Raw genomic sequence first — 20,949 nt, forward strand, 5'->3', positions numbered from 1 at the left:
AGAGTTATTAACAGTGGAAAAAAGTTATCTCCATATAAAACCAAAAGATGCCAAATCATTTTGGTATCCCAGCTTTAATTCTAATTTTAAATGAATTCTTAACCTTCTTCTTTTCTCACCTTCTGTTTCAATTGCTTCATGTATTTGTGCCTTGTTTTTGTCAGCTTATGAAGAGAAGGTAGCATGCTTATATGTAGGGAGAGATTAATTTCTTCAGGCTATTTTCCAATATTTATTCTTTGATTTTGTGTATTCTTGTGTAGCTGCCCTGTTCTTATGTACACCTCAGAAAGATCTAGAGGATATTCTTAGTTCTTCCACCGAACATCCTTGGCAACAAGCTGCATCTTTTGTTTAATGAAGAGGGGTTACACATCTTTTTTGAATGTGTGGTTGCTTCCCCTATCTGGTCTCATTCCTATTTACCAAGACTGCACATTGCACATGTTCACTGTTTACTGCTTCAAAGACACAGACCCAATGTATTGCATTCAAATAAACTTCAAAAAAATACTGAAATGTATTGTAAAACATGTTTCAACATAATCTGCAAATGAAAACACCGGGAATTTTGGGCTGAATTTCTGTAATCATCACTGCAGCACATAATGCTTTTTTCTTTTTTTCCCTAAAGCAAATTATATATTAATATTTCCTCTTCACTAAAATGTGTTAAGCACTTGACAGTAATTATTCTACATGTTTGTTTCATAATCAAGTAAAATATTGAGTCTTCAATATCCTTAATGGTACGGACTAACATCCTGTAGCTTTGACTCCTTTGTATGTTTATAAAAACCCTTTATATTTGTTGGGTGTTTTAATATTATTCTTTTATATTTGAGGAAGTATTTTGCAATTTTTTAAAAATCTGGTTTTAGGGGGAGGTGAAGATTATTAGTGTGTTACTGGAATGAAGTAGGTGGAAGAGGAGGAAAAAAGAGTAGGAATCATGGTTAGTGTTTTCAAATTTCATTATTACATTTGTGAGTCTGTTTAGATGGGACAAGACAGCTGTATTTTTGTAACATGTGGGAGAATCTGGTAGTAATTTACATTCCTCTACAGCTTTCAATATAAGGCTTTGAAGTGCATTATAAACACTTATGCACTAAATCATTGTCTAAACAAGGTAAAGATTAAGATCTTCATTTTGCAGATGCCAAAGTTATAGGACGAGACAGAGAAGCTAGCAATAGCATTACTCTTTTACCCATGCACCAGAACTAAGGTGGAAGTTGTTGAGTGACACATATAATGAGTGGGAACAGCAAGTTCTTGAGAATTTGTTGTGGACATATTTCACTCTAAGCTGTAAGATTGAAGTCTCTTGATTCTTTGGCTTGCTATTTTAGCAATTACATCATTCTTCTCTCAAAAAGGAAAATGTACATCTAAGAAGATGATGCAAGGACAGGAGCATCTCACATGTGAGGAAACACTGAGAGAGCTAGGACTGTTCAACCTAGAGTAGAGGAGACTGATGGGGAGATGTGTTTACTAGTACCTGAAGGGCAGGTGGGAGGGAGCAAAGAAGATGAAGCCAGGCTCTTGTCAGTGGTGCCCACTGACAGGACAAGAGCTAATATGCACAAACTGAAACACTGAAAGTTCCCTTTGAACATCAGAAATCACTTTTTTTCACTGTGAGGGTGACCAAGCACTGGTACAGGTTGCCCAAGGAGGTTGTGGAGTCTCCATTCTTGGAGCTATTCAAAAGCCATTTGGACATGGACCTGCGCAACCAGCCCTAGGTGGTCCTGCTTGAGCAGGGCAGTTGGACCAGATGACCTTCAGAGGCCCTTTCAAAATCACCCATTCTGTGGTTCTGTGGATTTCCTTTACAAGCCTATAGCTGATCTGAAAAACCCAGAATTTTAGAATTGGTCTGCAAAACTCAGTTTTTAATTGCTGCTGTGGATGTCAACATTTCCAGTTAGATCCACAAAGTGTTCTCTATATACAACAGTCATGAAGGAACATAAGCCAATCCTGCAGGCTGACATTACAATATTTTTGATTGTGAAATTTCCAACTGCGTAACTGCTCCTGTGTGATAGTCCTTCTAGATGGTACTGACTAGCCACAGAATAACTTTTTCATTTTTTGTTATTCAGTGGTGAAGGAGAAATGGTACAAAGCTCCATTGAAACAAATAGATATAATTTATAAGAATCAAAAAATGTGCTGTTTAAATAGGGCTTCCTTGCAATACTCATCAACTCTCCTTTTTCCTTAGATTGTTATATCCTAAAAAACTTTCTGTGAAGGATATTAGGATTATGAGAAAAAATTCTACAAAAGGTAAAATCAAGAATTGTGGCATGATTTGGTCTTTTATTGCTGATAACTTATTTCTGTGAAACTGAAAATAATCCACAAATAAAGGGGTATGGAACTGGTAGCATTTCAGAGGACTGAGAGAGAATGATTGGTCACAACCTGCTAAAGCAATGACCACAATGTGAATGCTTTTTTCCTAGTCAACTTTATTTATTAGATAGGGGAAATATGGTGAAGCAAGCTGTATCTCTGTATTGAAGACAATGTTTTCAATATATTAATATCAGCTTTTGTATTTATACTGCTTCCTTTTGTATTGCTTTCATGACTTCACATGACTTCATTATTTGTCTTCTTTTTTTTGTTTGTTTGGTTGGTTGGTTGTGTTTTTTGGTGTATTTCTTAGCATCTCAGAGATGGCATTTACGGGCATTTGGAAACAATCGGCTCTAATGATCCTGTAGAAATGTCCTCTCTGCAATGAGGTTTGGAACATACAGAATGCAGGATTCCTGTCTGCCTTCCGTGCTGCTTGGAAAGTGTCATCCATTGCCACACAGCACTTCCTGACTCTTTTTCATTATGATCTGTACATTATTTGATCAGGCTCTATGTATTCTTGGGGTCAGGAGTTAGAAAATTCATGTCAGGTATTCTTTAATTCTTATTATTCAGTGTAACCATACATTTTACATGATGCGTGAAACAGGCGAGTAAAATCCGATTTCTAGGATTCTATGATTCTGTATAGTTTCGATCTCTTATCTTGGGAATTCAGAACTACTGCAGTGGACTGCCATCCTCACACACACACCTTTTCCTCCTCGTTTGGCTGCACTTTGTCCACTCAGGCTCTTTATACTGTCATTAATTTCAGATCTGTGTAGTAAAAATGTTTCTTTGTAATTCTCCTTTCTAAATGTTTGGGATATTATTTATTTGTTCACCTCTTTCTTATAGAAGATGTGTCACTGATTCAAAAGATGCTTATTTTTTGTTAGTTGGAAAGCTGCAGGTGTTCCAAAGTGCCATCAGATGGACTCAAAGCCCTGCTGACAGTCATACTCACCAAAATATTATTCACAGAATTTAAGAACATAACTAAGTTTTCTTAGCACTCAATGAGGGATGACATCTTATTTATGCCTTCTAGAAATGTAAAGTAGGTATACAAATGCTAACCCTCCAATTGTTTTGGATTGTATTTTACTTGCTAATACAGACAGCAATGTCTTTTTAAGTGTTTGCTTTCTACAAGTTCCTATTAGCTTGTTAGCCTGTCCCTCAGGTGGAGATGTAATACTGTCTTTTAAACACATTCAGATTTTTGTTTTTCTTTTTTGATTCCAGGCAGTGTCATTTGCTTCCTGACTGTTAGACTTTTTATTTAATATGCATTAGCCTGAAACATTCCATGAAAAATGAGTTGAACCTGAAGTTTAATATATTTCAGAGACTTAATAGGTATTAATAGAGCAATAATACCTACAGTAGCAGGCACAAACTAGATTTGTAGCTTTGCAGCTTGTAAATTACATCCAATGTACTAAGGGCAAACACCATTAAAAAAACATAATTTGAACATTAAAGAAATTGTGTTTGCAATCAGGACACTTGCCAAAACCACATCCAAAGATGTAGAGGTGCTCTAGCACACTGCTTTTGCAGCATGTGTTTGTATAACCCCTGAGGTCTTCATCTGTCTAATTGAATTAAGTATTTTAAAGTACATTCAGAAGGATTATTACTACAGAAATACCAGACATAAATACAGCTTTAATGGAAGTAATGTTTGTAAAACGTGGTTTGCCAACAGCCTTGAATATACATGGTATTTCAAGAAGATGGACCCAATTTGAAATCACTACTGCTTTGAAATTGGGTTCATCTTTTTTAAACACCCTGTAGTACTCTCTGTCTATGTGAGTGGATGGAGGGATTCCTGTCCTAAATGGAGCTAATAAAAATAATTAGCTAGTTACTCTGCTACTCTGTTTTCAATCTCTGACACAAAACTACATTGGCTTGAGTCAATCATCTATATAAGAACATCTTTGAACTCAGTATTTCTTCAAGAAGAAAGTAATTTTCCTATCTGGAGCTTGCGTGTGGTTGAAAATCGGAAGGGAGAATCATTTGCAGTTTATAATTTCCCAGGGTTTCTGATATTTTGTTTTGAGATTTTTCTTAGGCAAAGGAATCTAATCTTCCCAACTCTTCTACTCCTGTATGAAATGCTGTCATATTCCCAACCCTGCTAACATCATCATACACTTCAGAAAAATCACAAACCCAGGAACTAATTCCAGGTTGATAAAGAATTTTGAAAAATATTCTAGTAAGAGGTGAGACTTAAAATGCAAGGTTATCTGTTTGCATTGGACAATATGCCTAAAAAGTGTGCAAGAACAGACAGATGCAGCGAACATTCAATCTTTTGCACAAGTAGAAATTTATATACATTCAGTCCTTGGTTTGTCTGATGCAACTACCAAGAACGGGCTGCTTTTCATCAGGTCTGATAGTAGACTTTGATATATGGTATCTATCAGTGGGGAACAATTTCTTTGAACTCAAAAGAAATTGCTTCAGGGAAGCTGGACATATCACATCATTAACAGATCATAGATGGTAGATGACAGCCCCTACTTATAAAATCTATTCTCGAAGCAGTGACTGAGAATAGAAAGGACGATTAAAAAGCTATGGACTAGTCATCTAGCTAGATGATCATCACAGGCTCAACAGCTCTTTCATGTCTGGCTCTGAAAGTCATGAGGGATTTTAGGCTTTGGTTTTCTTGCCATACAGGTAAGATTCTTGAGTTCACTCTCTAGGTGATTTAGACATTAATAATTTACTGTTTATATGTTTGAAACTTGCCTGTGATCATGTAACATCTTTTCTTCCCTTCTACAGTGGTTCTCAGGTACATGTTATGCTGTTTCCCCCATCTATTTTATATTTTGTTTATGTTGCTCTCTAACACTATCTGTTGTAGAGAGCTTATAATACTTGGCTGCTCAGATCTCTTACAAGGGCTCCACAACAGAGTGGCATGTGCTTTGTAGAGTCTTCTCACAAACTGGCTCTTTCCCACCTTGAGGAATAAAGGGCAGGGTTGTTTCAAAGTGTGATATTGATGGACTTCAGCATTTCCAAGGAGCTTTCCCCGTGTTTGAGAATGACACTTTTAAAACGAGTTTCATATATTTACATTACACTAAGGAAACCAGCCAGGTGGCCCATTTTATCTTATTGAAAATAGGTACTTACTGGTTGCCAATTATATTACCTCTTGCCTGACAGTAGTCCTGAACACTGGTAGAAGAGGACAGGAGAGGAAGTGTCATAGTGTTATTTTAGTAGCAGGATGTTTTCTCTAGCTGTTCTGCTGTGTTTTACCTTTGGGCTTAGTTTCAGGCTCCCACCTTCACTTCATGCTATTCACCCTATTCATAAACTCTGTTTTTAAAGATTATATAGAAATCATGGCAACTTATCAGAGTGTGATCATGTCTCTCCAGCTACACTCCAGCTCTGTCTGATCTACAGAGAAAGCATCATTATGCTGCGAACACACTGTGACCAGGGCAGGAATGCCACTGGTGCCTTGAAGCTGAACGTTTGATTTGGGAACCACAAAAGAAGAATTTTCTGTATGCCCAAAGAACAGAAGAAACCTCAAGAAAACTACCAATGATAATGACATTTTTTTTAACTTACTATGCCAACATTTTGTTCTCACTGCCATCTAACAGGTTCCACAACACTTTTATTCTCTGTCTCTCGGTGCAGATCTGCTCTGGATCCTTCTCTTTTCCTTCCTGTAGGAAGTGTTAGACATTCTCTTCATAAAAAAAGTGTTGGACTGAGATGGAGCTCTCTCTCTAACATGCCTCTATATTGTTTTTCTTTAGTTATTGGATATCTGAATTGTAGCTTGATGTCTTCACATTTGAATAGTGAATGCTTGTCACTTAAAAAAGCAGTGTAAGATGGAGAGGAGAGAAAAGCTTCAACAAGAATGGGAAAATAGAAGCATCTGTAGTCTGTTTTCTGTTCTTTAACCCATGAAGCCATTTCTTAAGCCATTTCATGTAACGTTTAATCAGCATTGAAGTTATTTTCAGTTATTCATGCTGGTCTTTTAAAGTAAGGGCTCCTCTGTGCATATATAGTTATTTTTGAGGAACACTGCTGTATTACTTGCATATGTGGACACTCCTTAATGCAGAATAGGAGTCCCTGATTGTTTTTAGTTTAAAGTGCCTGGAAAGGAATAGCTTTAGCAATATCCACATACATAAAAGCAATGAAATTATATTCTGTAGCGCACTTGCTAGTGCAACTGGTGTGAAACGTATTTTCCTTCCTTCCTTCCTTCCTTCCTTCCTTCCTTCCTTCCTTCCTTCCTTCCTTCCTTCCTTCCTTCCTTCCTTCCTTCCTTCCTTCCTTCCTTCCTTCCTTCCTTCCTTCCTTCCTTCCTTCCTTCCTTCCTTCCTTCCTTCCTTCCTTCCTTCCTTCCTTCCTTCCTTCCTTCCTTCCTTCCTTCCTTCCTTCCTTTTTTTCTTTCTCTAGACCAATAGGATCATTAGAATAATACAAAATAAGCCTGGAAAGGATTTCAGAATTCACTCTTTTGCCTCAAAGTAGGATCAGTTAGATTTGTTCAACTTCTCATAGATGATTGTGTATAATCAATTAAAAAAAAAAAAAATTACCCATGTTTCAAAGGTGAGCCTTTTATCAGCTTCTGAAGGAAAAAAGCTCAGTTGTTCTCAGATGGAGAAGAAATAACCAGATAGACGTGCTACCTGTAATAATTTGCATTCACTCTCTTGCTCCAGTTGGACTGATGTTGGTTATTCACTGACCAGTGCAGAAGCCTGACAGCCAGCAGTTCTGCTCTGTTCTCACTCAGAAGTGAGGAAGACTCAGGCTGCTGCCATCTGGAGTTATTGTGCTGCTGCTGACTGTTGCTGTGTAATATTTGCAGTTATTCTGGGCTCTGTCAAACCACCTGAGGAGGTCATGCAACTGAGAAACACTCATATTTTAAGACTTGAAAATCTTTCCAGGTGCCCTAGCCCACTATTTCACAATTTTTAACATTAGGAAGTTCTCCTGTTTTCTAAGCAGAGCTCTCTCACTTTAAAGTCCAGTTTAAATTCTTTATTTATTATATTTTTCTTGATTGATATTGTTATTTTTATCTTTGCAAAACCTTTTTATATTCTTGAAATCTATTTCTGTGTTTTTCTTGGTCATCTTTGGGCTGAGAAGTTTGACTCAATTTTTAATTAGAACCCACTGTCTGAGAATATTCATGCATTTAAAGTCTTACTTTCAATGAGAATTTTCCTGTTGGTTTCTCTAGAAAAAAGCACCAAACCTCACCGCCAAATTGTTGTATTTTGGATATTAACGAGCCCTTGAAATTGATTTTGAAATTAAACAGTTGTTTAAAAAAAAAAACCCTCTTCTTACATATCCATAGAGAGATTGTCATGTATGAGTTAGAGACCTAACTATCTGACATCTAATTAAAAATCAAGAGAAAATTATTGTCCATAATCTTCAACTTCTGAAATCATCTTAGCCTGTCTGTTTCCCTTACCTTACAGGCTAAATCTTGCTTTCAGATTTGTTACCTGCTACAATGACATGGTGAGTCAACCATACCGTAGTAAGTCGGTGCACTTGTCTCCTGTCCTTTGCAGGTTGTCTCTAGATAGTCTGACACATAGTTGATGTTTAGTTTCACAAACATAATTTCAACACATTTTCAAATACATATGGGTCCATGAGTTCAGATAATGCTGCTGTGTTCTAATTACAGTGGCTACAGAAATATGTTAGTTGGCCTTGCACTTCTTGTTCTGGCATAATTGGATTGCTTGCAAACTATAAGAATGATTCTAGAAACTTATAAAAAAGGTTCAAACTTTCATTAAGGTAAAAATTGTTGAACAATTTTGTACAATGAATTCTAACATAGGGTAGTATTTAACATCAAAAAATGTGTTAACCTATGTTTTCTTTTTTGCTTTGTAGTAAATCGGCACGTAGTTCTGAGGCAGCTCATGCAGCTATAGAACCTATTTAACTGATGGACTGTTGGGTACAAATCATCTTTCAATTGATTAGGTCATGGTCATTACAGAGAAAAAGAGCTTTAACATATGGTCAGTGCTCTCTATAACCCAGGAATCTGAATGAAGATCAAAGCTCAGGAAACTAAAGACATGTGAAAAGCAAGATTAAATGCAATATGCCATGTTAAATATTTGAGAACTCTTATGTCAAATGATTATTGATGAAATAATAAGATTAGAGCTAGAATTCATCAGACAAAATCAGTTTTGAGTAGTAATGGGAAATATCTTGCTGTCACAAGATTAAACTAGAGCTATGGTTAGTACCGGGAGTGCTCTACAGGAAGAGGTAAGCTGAACAAAGATATACCAAAACATGTGAAGACCTTTGTATTTAGTTGAAAAAACATCCTGAAACCCATCTGAGCAGCAAAAATGGGAAAATCCTCAGATATTACAGGGAACAACATAGGCCAGAGAATGGGTTGTCAGCACAGTAGCTTGAGATAAATGATAAGAAAGAAATGGAAAAATCTATCAAAGGAAGGAAAACAACAAGCTAAGGCAGAGTAAATGGGAATGTAGCAAAAAAAAGTGATGACATGAAACATGGCATGGAATTGTGAACTGTGGAGGCTTATCGGATATGATCAATGTATACTCCTTGGCACTACATAATAAATTTAAATACATATATTATCAGTTGTTTTTACTATTTACTGTACTTAATCAATCAAGTCTTTAAGAAGGTTGGTGGTTGTGGTGTTATTTTTCTTGTTTGATTTTGGAGACCTAGACCACACTGATCAACCAATTAAATTTTGAAATTTTCTTTTGGATCAGAAAATTGTTCACTTATATTAGAATATGCTATGTATACTCTAGAATATGAAGTATCGAAGTATCACAGTATTACAGTATGTTTGGGATTGGAAGGGACCTCAAAAGATCATCTAGTCCAATCCCCCTGCTGGAGCAGGAACACCTAGGTGAGGTCGCACAGGAACATGTCCAGGCGGGTTTTGAATGTCTCCAGAGAAGGAGACTCCACAACCTCTCTGGGCAGCCTGTTCCAGTGCTCTGTCACCCTTACTGAGAAGAAGTTTTTTCTCAAATTTAAGTGGAACCTCTTGTGTTCCAGCTTGATTCCCTTACCCCTTGTCCTATCATTGTTTGCCACCAAGAAGAGCCTGGCTCCATCCTCGTGGCACTCACCCTTTATATATTTATAAACATTAATAAGGTCACCCCTCAGTCTCCTCTTCTCCAAACTAAAGAGACCCAGCTCCCTCAGCCTTTCTTCATAAGGGAGGTGCTCCACTCCCTTAATCATCTTCGTTGCCCTACGCTGGACCCTCTCCAGCAGTTCCCTGTCCTCCTTGAACTGAGGGGCCCAGAACTAGTAGTGTGGGTCTTGTTCCTGCAGATCCTCAAGGGTGTCCCAACCCAAGCCTCAGAGGATTAGTTTACATGTAGTTTGAAGGGAGTTCTGTCTCTATTATAGTTTTTGCTGATTCCCTGGAAGGAAGTTAGATTTATTGGTCTTACTCCTGGAAATCTTTCAAGAAATTGTCATCAGATTTCCTGTCCTCCAAATCTTCAGATAAAGTCTAATTTAAGTGAGGGTTTACATCTCCCAGTTACTAGCTCAGCAACTCTGTATTTTAATTCCTTTAGAACTCTTCAGGGTCACTTTTTAAAAGCATTTTTGCTACTACTTTTACTGATTTGTTCTGAAACCTTTACTACTGGTTCTTCAGTTTGAGATAACTCCTCCTAATTGTCCCTGCAAAGCACTATGTGGATGGAGAAGCCTAAATAAGCACCTCCATAACAAACACCAGTGCAAAGAGTTCATTCATCTGTACACCCACAAGTGTGTTCTGTTGCACCACTGTCTGTCGGCCCCACAAAGCCCATGACCCAGAAGCATCCTGCCTCTCATGCATTTGAGAAAGACGTTATTAGCCACTACCAGGTTGCTGCTGTTCTATCATGTTCTATACTTCTAACATGCCAAGACTAAATGCCAAAATGTTGGGTTTTGCCATCAATGTGACTTATTCTTTTTGTAATTGCCTTTTTTTTAAAAAAAAAAAAAAATTAACCTATGTAATTTACTGTTTAATGGTGTCAGTTTTAGTTTGTTATTCTAAAATTTTTTGTTGACAGTGATTTATATTTAGTCTGTACTTCTGCTTTGTTTGTACTTTCTGAAAAAATGTCTTCATCTTTTAGTCTTCTAATAAGTTTCCTTATTATTATTTAGTTGTCTCTTTTTTAGGTTATGTATTCTTTCAGGGTCTGGTTTTGACTTGTCTCCTACAAATATGTTTGATTTAAATAACTGTGGTCACTGTGTCGGTATTATTTTGATCTGAATCCAGTAGTGTACTCAGGAAACAATCAAGCATTGCTTGTCCTCTTCTGGATGTTAGTTGTTCCAAGAAATTGATGTTTAAATGATGTAAATTCAAGACAAAACTCCTCCATTATTAGTCTTCTGCACTTGTAGTCTTTTTCTCAGTCACTCCTCTGGGTGGTTAAGAATGTAACAATACTATTCCTTTTCAGTTTTGTTGTGGAAAATTCAGTCTCTGTGGATTTAGTGCTTCTTATTGATGTTCTTAATATTTGTGTCCTATTTGACTTTCAGCTTTCTTTAACATGTAAATACTTCACAGATGTCACTTCTATGTCATTCCTCTAAAATGAGTTCACCTTCAGTATTATCGTGTACCACAGGTAATACTTTTCACAGAATTTTTGAGATATCATTATTATACAGCTAAGCATTTTGGTTTACCATCTTATTTTTATATTCTTGCAAAATATTTAAAAGGGTGATCTTGAGCTGATCACCTGTATTTATAGACCTACCATAAGTTTTATTTGCTGACACTGTAATTTGCTAATTTCTGTTAGTTTTATCACATTTTGTTAAACTTTATTTTAAAACATAATCTCTAGTTCAACGATTTACTACCTCAAATACAAGTTACATCACGTTGTTTTCCTTCATACCTGTTCCTTTTTTTTTTAAGTGTTAAGTTTAAAACCTCTTCTGTATTGTTTTCAATTTCAAATGTGAACAGATGACTTGTTTTGTACTGAGACATTTCGTTCCTTATAAGCTCATCTATCCCAAGCTTTCCCAAGTCATAATAACTTAAACCCACTCTGTCCATTACTGTTTTCTGAACTACGCCTTCAGCTAACTCAACAGAATGATTCCTTTTTGTTTGGTCCTAGTCACAGTAAAAAAAGTACTTCAGAAAAATGCTGTCAGGGAGATCTAAGCCTTGAGCTGCCTATTAGTAGCTCTGTTTTTGTCTTGAGCAGCTCCTTCCCATTTCCTACCTTCTCACTGTGCTGTGGTTCCTTCCCATGGCCCAAGGAGTTAGAATTGTATTGTCCTCTTCCCTGCCTGGAGTTCCTGTTGCATCCAAATTTTCTGTTCTGGCTTGCTTGCTTTTAGCCTGTGCCTGTATACTCTGAGCATAATAAACACGAGCTTGTAGTGGGATGTTTTCCACTGATGAGTTTCAGGTAGCAGGGATGTTTTCCTGACTGCCCAACTTGGGATGGGAGCCAACAACAGAGATATTCCTTGGCTTGATTGTATTCATTGCTCTCATGATAGCTAATTGATTACATGCTTGTTTTCTTCCATGTCATTTGCCAACGAGGTGACTGTATTTCACCAGGAAGATGGAAACATAGAAAGTGAATAGATGGAATAGACAGGGCTGCTTTTATCAAACTTCATTTGCAGTGCTGCCTCAGAAGGCCTCTGTATGGTAAAAAATTCATAATCAGTTCAGCATTTCTTCTCTGAAAACATAACCTGTGTACCTGCAAATTTTATTTGCCAGGAGGCAATTGATGCATGGACAGTTGAAATCTCTCTGATACACGGTTTGTTTTTTCCAGTGTGCTTCAGACAAGCATTTTCATGCATTGTGAGACCTGTGCAGTAGAGATAAGCCCAGCACCACACTCCTGAACGAGCCTGAAAAGGCATTTTTCAGCAGTAAAAAAGGGATGATTCCAAATTATAATCCAGATCTGCATCTCAAACTAGAAGCTTGAATTTATCTGTGTTTTGTATGCACTGACCCCCACAATAGCTAAAAAGATTTATGTTTCCTTGGGACAAATAGAGATTGATCGTTCATTTGCCTGTCTTTTCTTTTGAGAGCCCCTGACCATAGCAGGCTTCTGCAGTTTGCTCACAACAAAGCTTCACTTGCATGTGTGACCTTGTCAACTGCTGTCAGAACACCGCTGCCATTTGTCAAAGCCTCTGACATTTTGCTTCTGAATGTTTTGTTGTTAACTGGTTATTGCACTTCTCCAACTGCTGCCAAGGGATTTGTGCTTGTGAATCTGGTGACTCAGACAGATGTCTGTCACCTGTGCACTGGGGAGACCTTGTGCCTAGCAGGCCAGGAGTGATCAGATTGCCTAAACGAGCTGTGACAACCATGTAGTGTAGTGGCTGTGGCTCTCTGCTCTGGCTTGCAGGCCTGAGGAACTCTGCAGTATGGAAGGATTTTTCCTCCTGCACAAGCAAAACCCTGAAAGTGAGAAGAACTCTTCATACTGCCTTGGGACTCAAGATGCTTGAGTTTCACTTCTTTCTCTGCTGTTTCATTATTAATATTAACATAAAGTAATATCATTAACATGGTTAACATTTAATGTGTGCACATGGCATTAACTTGCCAAGATCCACAAGTAAGCTTTTATAGCTACTGCTAATTGTTTTTCATTTTAGAAATTGGAAGAACTACTAGTGAAATTAATCACAGCATAGCCTTTTAAATTTTATATAATTCAATATTAATTAGATTTAATACGCAAGAGGATGGATTGAGTCATCGTTAACAGGATAGAGAATCTTTAAGGTCCTATCTGAAAGTCAGTATTGCTTACAGATTAGTGAGGTGGTTTCTGTGAACTGAATCTGGCAATACCATTGCAGGTCTCTGGCAAAATCTGAAGTGGCCACATCTTGCAGTTCACTCCACACAGCTTTCATTATTCATATTCAGGGACTGGCTGAAAACCATACATTGAAATTGGGACCTAAGTTGGGATGTTGCGCTCAGCTGTGTGGTGGAACAACTGGAGTGCTGAACCTCAGAGCCTGGAAGCGCTTGCAGGATCCATGTTCGCCCGCAATTGTAGACATGCCACGCCAAATTTGCTACCTAGAGAATGGGCTCTAGAGGACTAGAATGGCTGCAAAGACATGTCATCTTCACTGCTGATCACGGTCTAGATTCTAGAGTCTTGGGGAGACGGGAACTTCTCAGAAATTTTTGCATTTCTTCCATGGGTGAAAGGAGATTCCCTTGGGTATCAGCTTCTGTAGACATTCCATCAGTTTGAGAAATAACCAAGAATAGCGTGTAAAAAGATAACAAAGGAGTGAAAAATATCGTTCTTGTCAGGGAATATATTCTTTCTACTATTTTGAATTCTACAGGTATTGTTAATTCAGCTGTCACGACAGTATCTAAATAACTTCCAGCAATATGTTAACATGTGTGAAAAGTCTCAGTCAAGAGGGTCATTTTCCTTCTTTCATCTTCTTTTTATCCTGAGAACTGAGTATATGTTTCTGTAAGGGAAAAATAGAAATGTAGTTTGTGTAAAAAATGTACCTTTTTTTTTTTTTCTTTTATATCATATCCGTACCTAAATTTGTAGATATAAAATACTATGTATCTATATTATATATATCTATAATCTCTCAATATATTATATATATATTTATATTTTGCCTTTTTGGAGCCAGAGATGAAAAGATTCCTCAGGCTTTGAGAAAGATGCCACTTGATGTAGTGATCAAATGCAATGGAAAATTTAATATATGGAACAAAGCTCAGGAGAAAGTGTCCAGTTACCTGCATAGCCAGTACCCCAACTGAGGTTGTGGGTGGGATATTTGTTGAAGGAAAGCATAAAAATCATACTTTGCTTCTGAGATGTGAATGGTTCAAGTCTTTTAAAGGGTATGGAAGGATTACATCTTTGCACTAGTCTTGTACCTAAGTCAATTAAGAGGTTCTCTCTAAGTATGGCAGTGTAGCTTTTTAATCCTTTAGCACAGCTTCTAAAAGAGGAAAACACTAGCTAGTACCCATGTTTTGACATTTCTTAAAGCTAATTGTTCTCATCAGACAAATTTTTTGTTAAGGATAATTCAGTATTTTCTCCCCAAAGACGTGGAAATATGTTATGTACAGGGATATATAACTTCCTTCGTGAATGCCTGTTTAGGATATGAATAGAAAAACAAAGAATGACTCATTCTGTGCATTTTCAGTATGTGCGTCTGTGCACAACAGAGGAAAAACTAGGGAAAAAATAATCTCCAAGGGTAGGAAAATGGCCAGGCTGGACAGGGGAATGTGTCAGCTCCTTGTCTTGTGGTAGGGAAAAATCTCTGAAATCCTGCAGTTCCCTGGAAGACTTACCAGTCTTCTGTACCTGTGTGTGGTCTTCTGTGTGCTGTATTTAGTACAGCAAAACAGAGACTGCCCAGCGTAACAGGAATACAAACCCAGCTATCTCCAGTTCTCCTGCTACAAATTCCAGTTGTGGAAGACTGCCAGACATGGATCAAAAGGACACAAACCAAACTCTGCTTTTATTTCTTCTTTCCGAAAAATCTTCTTTCAAAGAAACCAGAATTTTATTTAAGATGTGAAACAACATTTATTTTCTTTCCTGATGCCCTCCTCTGCCAGCAAAAAACATACTGTCAGTATCGGTGTGTGGGTGAACTTGCGCAGCTAGCACCTTTGAAAATATATTGGATAGTTTTCCAGTGTTTGCTCTCTTCTACACTTAAACTCCAAAGCTAAGAAATGAATATTTCTCTCACCTCTCTTTTGGGCTCTTTAGGAAGTATGAGAGGATGGATTTTTTTGTATGACCTGTTCACCAGCAGTCTGATAGGCTCAGCTACCAAGGTCAGAGTTTAGCCACTGTCTCAAATAAGTCATCCACTGATGTAGCATGTATAAAATTGCTCAGTTTCACAGTTTACTATAGATCTTACCTTGCTTGTTTTCTTAGTCCATCTAGATCTTGTTGTGAAAGAAAGCCTGAAAATGTGAAGCAAACATGCCAGGAAACAGAAGGAAAAATTAGAAAATCTAATATTTATTTTAATTTAAAACCAATTTTAAACAAAAAAACACCAACATTACTGAAGGACCCAATTCATTTGCTTTGCATAATTCAAGAGTGTCAAACTGAATGTAGGTTCAGATGCAGAACCTGAAAATCATATTTGAAAAAAAAAAAATCAACTGTGATATGGAGATGGCCAAGTTGATTGTTTAGCTGTGCTGCCTCCGGTGCCAGGTTTATATCATGCAAACAGAAAGGGACTGGGCTGGCATGGAGTTCTTGGAATCAAGTTTGGTTTCTGGCTGTGGAAGCAGGGAAGGCAACAGAGGCTGTAAAGATAGTATTTCCAAGATAGCTGAGAAACCCACCCTTTGGGTCTGAGACATAAGAAAGGTTTGACTCACATTTGAATGAGGAGAAAGACTCATCATCTCTTTGAGAGAATATAGGAAATGATCGTGTCAGAAAATTTGTTTTCCCCATGTTGCTCTAACTTCTCATTTTGGTAATGTATATTCTCATTGCTTTGATTTTCATTTCACTCATGTTTCTGTTCCTGTGTATCTCCACTCCTCAGGCTAAGCTGCTGCCTCTGTCAATAGTCTGCAAGCTTTGCATTTTATTTGGGAAGAGGCCAAAGGTAATGATGATTCTGCTGTGATAAGAGCCAGTTTCGGGGAGCTGAGAAATTTCTGTCTCCAATGAATTGGTAGCCCAATCTTTGAGTCTTTGTTCAGCTGTCTGCTTCACTTGTTCACCTCCTGGAGAAGAGCAGACAGGCAAAAATGGGCCAGATCCTTACTCCCTTTTCAAGAAGGAAAGGCAAGAAGGTGCAGAAAAATCCCAGCAGTTCTACTCCCTTATGCCTCTCCTGCCTCAATAGGATGGCTGTTCTGTCCCTTTTTACAGTGCTGAGTCTTGAAATGGAGGAGACAGACCACAGCTCCACCAGGGACAGAGTAAGGAACACAAGGCAGGAACGGAAGATATGAGACTGGAGATTAAAATTGGCATGCAGGGTCTTTTTGCTTGGATATTGAGTGGAAAGGGTATAAAGACTCTCTAAAAAGGCCTAGAAGTAAGCAAATATCACTCCTATCTTCAAGAAAGAGAATCTGGAGAATGACAGGCTGGTCAGCATCACCTTGATCCCTGGGAATAAGATGGAATGAATAATCCTGGAAGCCGTTTCCAGACACTTGAAGAAAAAGAAGGTGATTAGGGGACATAAGCGTGGATTTATGAAGAAGAAATTGTGCCTGACCAACCTGATAGTTATCTATGATGAGATGACTGGCTTGGTGGATGAGGGGAAAATGGTGATGTTTTTTATCATGGCTCCCATAACATCCTTAAGACAAAACAATGCAGTATGGTCTAGATAAGTGGACAGTGAGGTGAACTGAAAACGGGCTGAACAAATAGGCTCAGAGGGGTGTGATCTGTGGCTCAAAGTCCAGCTGGAGGCTCGTCACTAGCGGAGTAACCTACAGGTGAATACTCGGTCCAATAATGTTTAAAACTTCATTAATGACCTGAAGGATATGACAAAGTACACTGTCAGCAATTTTGCAGATGATAGACCAGATGGATGTGCTACCATTCAGAAGAATTTCAACAGACTGGAGAAATGGAGCAACAGGAATTTCATGAAGTTCAACAAAGGAAAAAGCTAAGTTCTGCATCTGGAGATGGACAACCTCATGCATCAGTGATGTGGAGGCAGACTGGCTTGAAAAGCAGCTTTGCAGAAAAGGACCTGGGAGTCCTGGTGGACACCAAGGTGAACATGAGCCAGCAATTTGCCCCTACAGCAAATGAGGCCAACAGTAGCCTGACCTGCATTAGGAGGGCTTTTGCCAGCAGGTCCGGGGAGGTGATTCTTCCCCTATACTCAACACTGGTGAGACACATCTGCAGTGATGGGTCCAGTTCTGGGCTCCCCAGTGCAAGAGAGATGTGGAAATACTGGGACAAGCACAGCAAAGGACCACAAAGATGATTAAGGAACTGAAGCATCTCACATATGAGGAAAGGCTGAGAGAGTTGGAACTGTTCAGCCTGAAGAAGAGATGACTTGAGGGGTTTTTTCCATGTGCAGAAAAAATGGGAGTTGTGGTGTGAGTAAAGGGGTCCAGAGGGAGGAGAGCAAGAAGATGAAACCAGACTTTTCTCAGTTGCGACAGGAAAAAGACATGAGAGACAATGCACATACAATAAAATTCCACTTAAGGGAAAAAAAAAAATCTTTACAGTTCATTGAAGGTTGCCTAGAGAGGCTATGTAGTCTCCATCCTTAGAGATATTCAAAACGTAGCCAGACAATACCCTGTGCAACCTGTTCTAGTTGACTGTGCTTTGAGTGTAAGGTTGGAGTAGATGATGTCTGTAAGTGGTCCCTTCCAATCTCAACCAGACTTTGATCATACCAATTAATATGTGGAGTCAGTTGTACCAATTGTCAAAAAAAAGTTTGAAAATCTCATACATCTTGCTATTTCAATGTCAGTGATATTTTGTTTTGTGTGAGGGTAACTCATGTTTTTTAACCTTTGGGGTTGTCACTAGAAACTAAGTATAGATGTGCTTTCTTGATGAAGCCTGGCAACTTAGAAATAGTTTCTCCATTTCTTCAAGGATAAATAAAGATGCAGCATTGCCAACTGTTTAGCTGGCTATTGAGACTCCTTAGCTGCTGAGGAACACAGAATCATAGATTTGTTTAGGTTGGAAAATATTTTAAAGTTCATTGAGTCCAACTGTTAACCTAACATTGCCAAATCCTCCACTAAACCATGTCCCTAAGCACCTGTACACACTTTTCAACTGGGAGACTTGCTAAATGCCTGAACTCCTAGGATCTTTAGACCCTGGTGAATGTACCTAAAGAAAAAAAATAACTTTCACTGTACCCATGCAAGGTGAGGCTATAAATGGGCTATTACCCTGTTGGAAGTGGGTCTTGGTACCAGTTATTGGCAGTTCTCAGAAAAATCTCAATTCCATGTCCCTGGGTTCCTATGAAGTGTATAGGGAATGGCATAGAAACTGCCCCTAGATGGCCATATCTGCTGTACTAAATACATATCTGATCAGTCTATTTCAGAAAGGGTGTAGTATGTAGAACTGGGAGTCTGGATGACTTGGAAGGAAAAAAAGGGGCACTAACACCTCCCTGTATTTCTTTTCAGTTCCTGTATTTCATGCTGTGGGTCATTGTCAAGAAGCCAACAAAAAGCCTCCTAAGCATAGTGGTGCTGAATACACCACCACCTTCCTCTTTCTTTTCCTCCAGTAGATAAGCAGAATCATATATCAATGATTGTAATTGGTCCCACATGTTTCAGCCACAGCTGGACACAAAAGGTAAAAAAAACAGTTGAGAGCAATTGTCTGACTGCTGAATAGCTTTCCCACAAAGTAGGATTGAATGGGCTAGGACTCACTAGCCTGGAAAACTGATTGTAGAAAGGGGAATGTAAAGTTTCATACAACAATTTCAGATGTGGAGATGGTGGATTGGAAACAATTACCTATGGCTGCTCATAAAGGGAAGCGCAGGGGACAAGAGCTGAATTGCCTCCTCCCCCCTTGCCCCCGTGTCCCCAAAGAAAGGAAAAAAGGGAGGAGATATTTATTCCTCTAGTAAAGTTGTGGTTGTTATTGCCACAGGAATGTAACAGTGGTGAGGAGTAAAGTAGTCTCTAAAATAGCTGAGACACAAGTTAGGAGGGACAGCTGGCTTTCAGTCTTGATTGTCAGGATGATACCTGTGGCAGAGAAAACTCTCCAGCAGAGATGTTTAGAGTTGCCTCTGGGGAAGTTCAGCTCTAAGCATGAAGTCCAGTCTATTTTTCGAGAGAAGATTCTGGGATGGACAGTCCTCTGGCTTACCCTTGTTAAGCTGTCCCTGTGTCCTTAGGCAGGACAGTAGAGCAAACCTCTTATGAGCTATATTTCCCAGAAGACAGATAAATCTTGTTCTTAATTATGCATTTTGGCAGTATGAGCACAATTTCCATTGAATTCAACACACATCAGCACTTGTCCATGAGGGGATATTATAAAACCTTGTAATACAATTAGAATTGTATTAAGGTTGTAAAATCCATTGCCAGGACATGGGAGCTAAAGAAAGTGCCAGCAGAAGGAACAGGTTATGATAGTGGTCACATGTCGTCTTTTCTTCCTGCTGTCATGTCTTGTGTCCCTAAATACAGGCATCTCATTTATTTAGTGTCACATGCCAAATATAAAAATTATAACTCATTACTAAGAAATTGTGAAGGTAAAGTTTGGAATCTTCATTATAACAAAAACTATTAGGCATGCTTTCTGTATTTTTGCCTGCAGCATTATTTGTCTTGAATAGTAGTGTCTCTCATCTTTTCTTGTGATGATGATGATGTCATCGTATGGTTAGGCATTGAAACCCACTGATTATGGAAAATAATGTGGAAAAACTCCTAGATAAATGCCAATTTCCATTTAACTATTAATAATGAGTAGCCAGGAAGTGAAAAAAAATAGTTTTGTTATTTGTATTTGTGTGTGGTTTGTTGTTTGTTTGTTGCTGTTGTGGCTTGGTGTGGGTTTTTTTGTGTGTGTATTTTCTTATTCCTGTTTCTTTTAGAATGCGTTTGATTGGTTTCTTATTAATGTTTCTAAGTTGGGAGCCATGAATAAATCAAGAAGAAAGATTGTAACTGGAGGGATGTCAGTCTGTCTGAGGATAATTTGTCTAGTCTCTGAATGGCATTCTTAGTGATATTTTCCACTTGAACAGATAACTTAATGAATTTGTATACAATATACTGAATCCAAATAAGTGCTGGGTATCTGATCAGAAAAATATGCTTTTGGTATTTTTCTGAGGTGCTGCCTCATGTCAGAGTATGATATAGCCATGATCTGAGACAGTGTCCCAGTTAGAGAAGCATGAACCTGCTCGTGGTTATTCTGTTCTTTAGGGATCCTGCCTAAACTTTAGGATACACAGATCAATAGGGTTAAGAGTCTGTATCTGCTTTGATTTACCAGAGAAATTATTTTGCCTCTCTACAAACCTCCAAAGGTCTCCTGATCCTTTAAAACCTCACCCTTTAATTTAGATCTCTTCACCCTTTAAAACCTCCACTATTCTTCAAGTTCTTTCCCTCCTGATACGTAGTTTTTCACATACGGACTCTGACTTAATTTACATACTCCACCCAAAGTCCTTTGTGCTCTCCTTTCTAACCCATCAGTCTTTAATCAGCTGTCATTAACTTAAAATTATGTACACTCCATCATTCATAGCTCCTTAACTTGCAGCACGTGTATTCAGCAGCAGATGGAAGCAGGAAGAAAAATTACCTGTGTTACTAGGTTTCATTTCCCAAGGCAGACAGAGGCTATAGATCAGAAGGGAAGAAGAAGG

Source organism: Streptopelia decaocto (assembly GCF_964273445.1).
Source record: "Streptopelia decaocto genome assembly, chromosome: 2".
Classification (NCBI taxonomy): domain Eukaryota; kingdom Metazoa; phylum Chordata; class Aves; order Columbiformes; family Columbidae; genus Streptopelia; species Streptopelia decaocto.